Source organism: Pinus tabuliformis, chromosome 3_2 (assembly GCF_031772625.1).
Source record: "Pinus tabuliformis cultivar Carrire ecotype Pingquan chromosome 3_2, CPIR1, whole genome shotgun sequence".
NCBI lineage: Eukaryota > Viridiplantae > Streptophyta > Pinopsida > Pinales > Pinaceae > Pinus > Pinus tabuliformis.
In genome coordinates, this window is record NC_142302.1 from 764344538 (window position 1) to 764353763 (window position 9226).

The following is a 9226-nucleotide window of genomic DNA, read 5'->3' on the forward strand; positions in this document are numbered from 1 at the left end:
GTCCCCATAGACCCATATCTTGAGGATCTATGAACCCTATCTTGAGGATCTATATGAATTGATGTTGACTTAGACATCGTTTTCAAATACACATCTGGGTTGCTAATTTTTTGCATTTTCATCAAGGGGAAACTTTTCAGCTCAACTTGGTAAGATGTCAATGCTTCATCATCTCCTTTTTCCAAATAAGCCATATAGTGTTCTATTACACCTTCTCTTATTTCTTTAGATGTGTATCTTTAGTGAAATAATACTTCCAATTCATTAAATAAAAAATATCTTACAATGTATAAGAAGTTTTAAAAATGAAATAAGCTATAGTTTTCTAGAATAACATCGATATCAAGTATGGGGTTGTTGTCATCCATTTTCATTTTTTTTCTAAGTCGATAATTTCCTTGTTAAAATGTTTCATTATAGTTACTATTATGCTTTTAAGTTATTTATGGTGTGATTGTACTAGTTTGATTGCCACTTTCGCATTAATTGTGGTAGAAAGCAAATAAAAAAAGATACCATATGATTTTTTTTTGTTTCTTGTTTCTTTATAGGTAAGTAGAGAACAAAAAATTATGCAAACACTGCAAAGAAATCGACATTTTAAATCTCACTAAAATTTTGTGTACCTGATGTTCCATGATAGTATATTCCTTGATTAAGCCACTGAGAATGCCCTAAATGAAAGTCAACAATGCAAAGGTACATTACTCAGCTAAAACTTCTTGTAATCAAGCAATATTCAAATGTGTAAATAACATATTCTACTCTCTTATTTAATATCACATAATCATTAATAAGAAATAGAGTTATAACCACCTTTTAAAATAAGAAATAGAGCTATCAACCACCTTTTTAAAGAAGAAATTTGGGTTTTTGGCATAGTTTCATGGATAAAAGCCTTATGGCAACAATTCCCCCAATATGCCATAAACTTTGTTAATGATTTTGGTTAAACTATAAGCATTGAAAGATATATAAAATATGTAGATATATATACTCTTTGGAATTTTTTACTAGTTGAATTTTACAAGCATAAATAATTTCTCAAAAATTAAATAATTAATGATAATCAATAAAAAATTTAAAAAAATATCACTAAAAGATTAAATTCCTTCTCAAATAAATTCAAAATTAAATTTGTTAATGCACAATTAATTAATAAATTGTGTTAATTTCGAAAACCATGGACATTAATGAATCAAAAAATGGTCACTACTTAGTTAAAAAAAAAACTAATTTGAAAATGAGGATGAGGTAACAAGGACAAATCTTACCCTTAAGATTGTGTATTACACCATGAATATTCCAAGCTTCTACATAATGACTTTTCAAACTACATTAAATACCTAACATAAAATTTAATGAAATATGTACATTCAAGCCCCAAGGGTTATCTTAGTTGGTCGAGTCCCTGTTGCTAAGTACCTCACCAGTTGGGAGGTCACAGGGCCAAATATCCTCGACGCCCTTGGGGTTAGGCCTTGCTTGTTTGGCCTACGGGTAGATCCCTTCCGGTTGATCTGTCTGGTTTTTTACCGTGGTTGTAGTGGCTACCTAGTGTCCATGAACCACCCTTAAAAAAAGAAATATGTACATTCAATTTGAAAATTCTAAATATGTGTTAATATAGCACATAAAAATATTTCAAGTAGAAGTCATAAACAAGTGAGCACCAATTCATTAGTTGATTTGATTCGATTGAGTGGTCTAAACCATGCTGATTGGAGTGGAATCGACATAAAATAAGTGATTTTGTATATTCTCCTATCTCTTTGTATTAAATTTAATATTAAATAATTGTTTAATATATATATTTAATAACATTTTAAATCATCAAAATTATATACTAATTTAAAATTGTTATTTTTCAATTTTTTTTATAAATACTTATTTAATCAAATCAAGTAATTATTTTCTTTCTATCTCTATCACAATGATAGTGATAGCAATCATGAAAATGTTAAATGATTTATTTGCATTTTACAAAAGGTTTGTTATATAATTTACTTGCATTTTACACAAGGTTTGTTATAGAACTAATCTACATCAATCTAAACTTCAAAATTATTGCCCCAGTTTGAGAGAGTGACAAAGATGTAGGTTTACTTGACTTCTACAATCATGAAATAATCCTTGTTATCACTGTAAAAATGGGTCATATTCTTGAATGGAAGAATCTATTAGTGAAGTGTTAAACAAATGAAAGTACTAATTGTTGTGTAAAGTGAAGAAACATAATATAAAGGGTTTGCTTTCCCTTGTTCTCGCTTTAATAATCTTACCGTTACCTAACAGAACGTTTGCTAGGAATTCCTAATCGATTGAGGTTGCTCCAGTTGTAAAAATCCATCATTAAAGATAACTAAAATATGTACACATGGACACCCATAATCAAATCCACTTACCTTATACATGGCAATTATGGTAGAGGAACTAACCAATTCACCTCTGGTTGTCCCCTTAGCGAGACCATTATAGTTTGCACCAATTATGACTTTGACACCATAAGACTTTTATTTTTTGTAAGAAGAAATTAACATGGCCAAGTCCTTTTCTAAGTAGTCTCCTGAGCGTGTTGTATGAATGTTTAACATTGAATTGGGGAACATTGATAATGGTCTTGGTTTCTGTGCTAAATCCTAGGGATATATCAAAATAGGAAGTTGGGGGTTTACCTATTAAGAACAACACTAGTTGGTGAGATGCACCAAAAAATGTATTCACTTGTTCTTTGGATAATACTGCTATAAACCTATTAAAAGATATGTCTTTTGTTCAATATTTCAATTGCAGGATTTTATTGATTTTAAGCTTAAGCAACATTTTCTAATAAGCTCCATGAACTAAGTGAACTTAAAAACCAAACTCATTAACTTAAAAACAAAAACTTTTTTTTTGTAAGCTGGGGTGGGACTCTCTGATTTACATGTCCATTATGTACCCCTCTACGGGGGAAGGGTAGCCCAAGATTTGAACCCAAGACTTCCGGTTCGGTGAGACTTCATTTCCATGGCCCTTGCCGCTTGAGCTACCCCAAAACCCAACCTTTTTTATTTATTTATTTGTATATCATACAAATCTCTATGTGACATATTACACCCTTTGTCCATATTTCTAAAATGACTAGAAATATTATAGGCAAAATAGGACCTATAAAACGTGTTTTCACAACTTCTTTAAACCATTTTCAAATTAAAATTTGAATATTATTGGCATTATCAACCTACAAACACATAATCTACATATGCAAGCTTTCCAAAACAATTTAAAATAGAATAAAAAAGAGAACAATTGTGCATCGAGACCTCAATGGATACCAGATTTGGCATGCTTCAATTACTCGAGAATTCAAAACATTTAAATGGAAAAAGGACCAAAAAAACCTATTAAAATGATAAAATATTTTGAGCACTGATATGTACCTAAAAATAGCTGCCTCCGCCAAAGTGCATCAAATTTAGCAGTGCCATGTTCTTAAAAGCTTAAAGGAAGTCGTTTTGAATCCACAATAGCCTTCCAGTTTGATATTGCAATCCAAAATTAGAGTTCACTTATAGGTTTGACAAAAGTAGATAAAATATTAGGGACTCGATGTTCTACCGTGTTCATAGAGAAAATTAGAAACTATCAAGGACTCGACTTTTGTCGGTTTGATATGGGTTCATTTCACTTGGTTTAATTTCCTTGCTTTTTGCATTATTTGGATTTTATTAATTTGTGAATATAAACATATTTACATTCTACAAATAATCAGATGTCATTGTAAAATTAATGTTTTTTACAAATGTCTATGTCAACAATATTTTTCCCTGTATCGTTTTGAAGTTCATGAAAATTAATGATTTTGCTTTTTTATAAATGTTTATATCAACCATATCTTTTTGTGTATCACTATGAAAATCATGAAAATTAATACTTTTTCTTCTTTATAATTTTTTATACCAACCATATGCTTTCCTCTATCACCCTGAAGATCATGAAGATTGGACATCGATTTCCTTTAATGTAATGATCTTCAAAATGGGAGAAGTAAGTTTGCAATTTTTTCTAATAAATTATTTATACATTTAAATATGCTCATAGGTATGTTACTACTCAGTAGGCGTTACCCTTATATCTTTGATTTCATTCGCGTGAGAGTTATGAGTGATTAGATTCGTAGAGTTAGTCGTGCTATAAAAGATGCTTTAGCAAAAAAAAACTTTTTGGGAATTGCTTCATGTCTAGCTCAATTGAATTAATAAATTACTATATAAAACCAAAGTCGACTATGGAGGTGGAGGAATTGCCTGGACGATCAAAAGTGGTTGGAATCCGTGTAAAACAATTTCAAAAAGCCCTGTAAGGTAGTGTTTGAATCATGTTTTAGATGGTGGAAATGGATTCAACACCATAAAAAACGTCTAGGGCACCTAAAATTTTGAAGTTTAACAGCTGTAACTTGGATTTACAAAAATCCTTGCTGGATTTTTTTCAAAATATGACCGGAATTTCCATAACTTTTAGGGCAAAAAAACAGTCTCGTTAGACTATGGAGATAGAACCTAGAACTTGATGTATCAGAATTGGAAACTTATTTAATGAATAATTGTAGAGAACCAAGAAGTTATTGCGTTAGAACTTGCTTCACAATCTCATATGACATTTGGCTCGATCTCGATTGTCATATCATGTGCTCAAATAGTACCACCTAACTCTATGCAATCATCATAAATTGGAATTCGAATGATACAACACTCACCCAATGTTGATTTAAATGACACCCAAAGTATAACGTTGATGTGTATTTGATGCATGTTGTAGTGATAATTAATTATGAGGACACTTTTGCGATTATAAAGTTTTTTTAGATTTTTTATTTTTTAATATAATTTTTATATTCGACAATTCAATTTTAAACCAGGGAAAAATAGTCAATCAATGTACATTAGCCAATTAGAAAAAAACAATTTGTAGTTAAAAAAATTACAACTTATTTTTTAATTTTCAAAAATATTCAACTTAATATTTAAATTTTGTAAAAACTATAGTAAACTTTATAAATTCTTGTGAAATTCCAACCAATTAATTAAAAGTCAAAGTTAATAGACCTAGTAGTGATTGCAATATATCATGTTAGAGACAAGTATAATAATATGCATATTACATTAAAAGAAATTTAGAAGTATCGCTCTTAGTCCCTACCAAAGAAGTTAGAAAACACATAATGAATAGTTAAATTTAATATGACTAAATACACAAATTTTATTTGTTAAAAGGTAACTAAAATAAGAAAGAAAAAAATTAATCATAAAAGCTCTACCATCTACCTAATAATTAAATTAAAATTGTGGAAGACCTATTAAGAAATAAACACACTTAAATAAGAAAAAAAATTAATCACAATATAGGTAAAGAAGGATTGAACCATCTACCATGAAAGTAAAAATCAATTTATAGTCATACCATCTCATGTATGTTAGTTATTTATTTACTAGCAATTGCACCGAGAGGTGCAAAGGAACGTCGATAGGAGGAGTGGGGAATGTGGAAGGGATCTGTCTCCTTGTGCGACATGTCAAACTACATCTTCGATGTTGCCTTATGGGGTGCACAATGCCACACTGAAGGGAAATAACTTTCTAACCTCCAAACCTCAGGAACCACTCCAATCCTTGCAATCAAAGGGGGTCGTGTCAAGGGAGATGTTTTATTATGTGGAAGGTGAGCAAGCAATGGTAATAGTGATGTGGTTAGGGTGGTGCAAGTGTGTAACTTGCATTTAAGTGCTTACAATCGAGAGTGACTAGATGAATTTGAAGAAATTGTTAGCCCAAAGATGAAGAACATAGATAATCAATAGTGAGGTAAGAAAATACACACGGGGACTTACACAAAGGGTTCTTGATTCTCACTTATATGCATCATTGTGAAATGTGTTGGATGAGATACTTGTAAGTGGTGTAACCATGAATCTGTACATATATATTTTTCTTTTTTATGGGTGGAACTATGAAAAAGATCGTAAAATGATTGTCCATCATCATAATGGACAAGCATTCCATGGAATCCGTTACTATGAGTTAGTCACTATAGACATTGTCATACACACACAAGATGGTGTTTCAAAAGCTCCTTTTATAAATGATTCCAAGCCTCCATCTCTCGTCAAGGGTTCAATGTTATTGGAGTACTTACTTGGCCCCATTCTTCCTATTATCTTTATTTTGCGATTGGAGATTAAGGTTTTGCTTGAATTATCATTGCCAAATCTCATGCCCACTTCATTTTCCAAATTGATTAGAATCAATGTGATACCATTATTTAACTTTTTTTCTCATCCTCTTTTGTGAAGGCTTTTTTCTTTGTGTTGATTTTGAATAGTTTCTCTTTTTGCTAGATTTTCATCTAAAGTTTTGTTGAAATAATCACCAAGTCAATGTAATACCATTAGCTACCCCTTCATTTGGGCTTCATAATTCCCTCATTTTTTTTACAAGTTTTCTTTCACCATCTTCAACATTTCTAGTTATCTCAACCTCATATGTTTATATTTATACTTTTCATTTCTTCATAATTGTATGGAATAAAGTGACATTCTCTTTTCTATTGTCTTTTAGATATATTTATCTTATTGCATTACACTCTTCATTGAACTATGAATGTAATTTAAATTCTTTAAATGCTACTATTCTCTTACTAAAGGTTTTAGCTTTATAACTTCCCCTTATTATTTTGAATCTCCTCCATTAACTTTATGCATAGATCTAATTTTTCATTTATGAATAAATATGAATTGAAGATTTGACAAACATATAAATACAATAATAGAATAATAAATGTTATATATATTGGAATATACATTTTTGGATCTAAAGCATATGCTATATAGGCTAATTTGAAATACGAGCCATTGATATGAAATGTTGAAATCAATACTATTGGATTTGAAATGTTGAGATATATGCCATTATACAATATATATTTTACGCGTAGTTTAACTCTTCTCTATTTTTGTCATTTTTCTAGAATAGTTTCCAATTAATTTTGGATGAAATCCAACAAGGATTTGTTGAAATGACAAGTTTGAGATTTGTAATCTCCACAATCTGAGTGTTTTTTAGGGCATTGAATCCAATTATGCATTTTAAACAATAAAAAATTACAATCTCGCCAAAGTTTGTATCATTGGATTATGATGGAAAAAAAACAAAATAGAATAATTAAGCGATGTCTATATGTGTAACCTAACATATAATTTATTATTATTATTTTATTGCATTTAAATAAAAAAACATACGGCTCAATTGACACAACATTTTTTTACTTTACTACAATGCACAGACAAGTATCTCGGATGCGCAAAAAATATTTGAAGGCGGTATTGAGGCACGATGAGGGATTCTTCGCTGAAAAGGTATGTTAGTCTCTCTCTCTCTCAGCTAATTTGTCATGTTCCCACTCTTCAGGATTTTGTTTTTGTTCTCACTCTACATGATTTTTGTCTCTTTTAAACCTAAAAATTGGTTTTACTAATTCTCCTATCCATCTTCAGATACCCTGCTTCATCATGAATATGTCTATGTTCATGGGGACTTATTTTGTGAGATTCTACTTGACATGGAGACTGGAAATAATGTCATTTCCTTTCGTGATCTTGCTGATCATTTCAGGATTAATGTATGGACGGATTTTGGTGGGGACTTCTCTCAAGTTGAATGAAGCCTATAATGTAGCTGGGAATATTGCAGAGCAAACTGTGTCATCAATTAGAAAGAACATTTCTTTTGTTGGAGAGGAGAGGACAATGGCCAAGTTCTTTGATGCGCTCAATGGAACTATAAATCTTTGGTTGAAACAAGGCCTTGTCAAAGAATTGGAAGTAGGAAAGGGAGGATTCACCTTCAGTATTTGAGCGTTTAACGCGTGGTATGGTAGTAGATTGATTATACATCATGGCACAATAGGAGGGAAGATTTTCATAAGTTCAGTTTCTCTACTGCGGGGTGGCTTGTAATTTCTTTGTCCCTGTCAATTTTTCTCTTTTGATTGCTTCTATAATTTCTCCAAGGATCTCAAACATAATTTATGGAAGAATTGATATCTTTGCAAATGTCTAGGAATTGCACTTCCAAATCTCATATCTTTTTCAGAAGCACGAGTTGTTGGTAAATGCATCTTTGATGATTGACAAAGAACCCACCATTGATTCAGATGATTTAAATGGATAAATATTGCAGGAGGTTAGAGGTGAAATTGAATTTAGAAATATTGAATTTTCATATCCAACTCGATCAGAGACCAAGATATTTCACAAATTTTGTCTAACCATTCCCACTAGTACGGTCATTGTATTGATGGAAGGAAGTGGGTCACGGAAATCTACAGCTATGGCGTTGATAGAGAGATTCTAGATCCCCAAGCTAGAGAGATTATGTTTGATGGAGTGAGCACTAAAGTGCTGCAATTGAAATGGTTGATCGGATGCTATCCATGATTCTTACTTTCAAGGTTGGGTGGTTCGACAAGGACAAGAATTCTAGTGCAACTGTGTGCTCTAGACTCGCAAAAGAGGCTATTGTGGCAAGTATATGACCTTTAAAGTTTGAATGTTTCTAGCTCATATCTAATCATGGTACGATTTTCTAACAACTCGAATGCTCTTTGTGATACACGTGAGATCTCTGTTCAAAGATCGTATATCATTACATGTACAAATTGTGTCAATTGTGGCAGTCACCTTCAGGTTGGGTTTGATAATAGCATGGTTTCTTGCAATTGTAATAATATCAGCGCAACCCCTGGTAATATTATTGATTGGAATCTGGATTAGGGGCAAAAAATTGCTCAAAAATAAAAGTGCTCGAAATCACTCAAAACCTGAATGACCACGTCCATCTCAGTGATATGATCCCAACGCAACTAGTTTCACTCAAAACGGAATTCGTATGAGAAAGTTAGAGCCTGCTGTCCATTTTGTCACATAGTCAAAATTTTGTGACTAGGATGCTAACTAGGCATCCGTACAACCAAGTCAGCAAAAAGAATATTCCAAGGAATATTCCTAGAATATTCCAAGGAATATTCCTAGAATATTCCGACATATGGCTCAATCGGATTTTGACAATTATCGGCACGTTATTGGTCAACAAAATTTTTTGTGGACCAATGAGAGGCTGACACATGGCAAGCCCAGAGACTGCCACGTGCCCTCTCAAAGGTAGGGTAACAGTTTATTGGCAAGTTG

The 9226-nt window shown here is 31.7% G+C and overlaps 1 pseudogene; it reads left to right on the forward strand.

Annotated features, from left to right (window-relative positions):
* LOC149182874 (receptor-like protein kinase FERONIA pseudogene) overlaps positions 1-7894 on the forward strand; it is a 64288-nt pseudogene extending 56394 nt beyond the window's left edge.
* The last annotated feature ends 1332 nt before the right edge of the window (positions 7895-9226 follow it).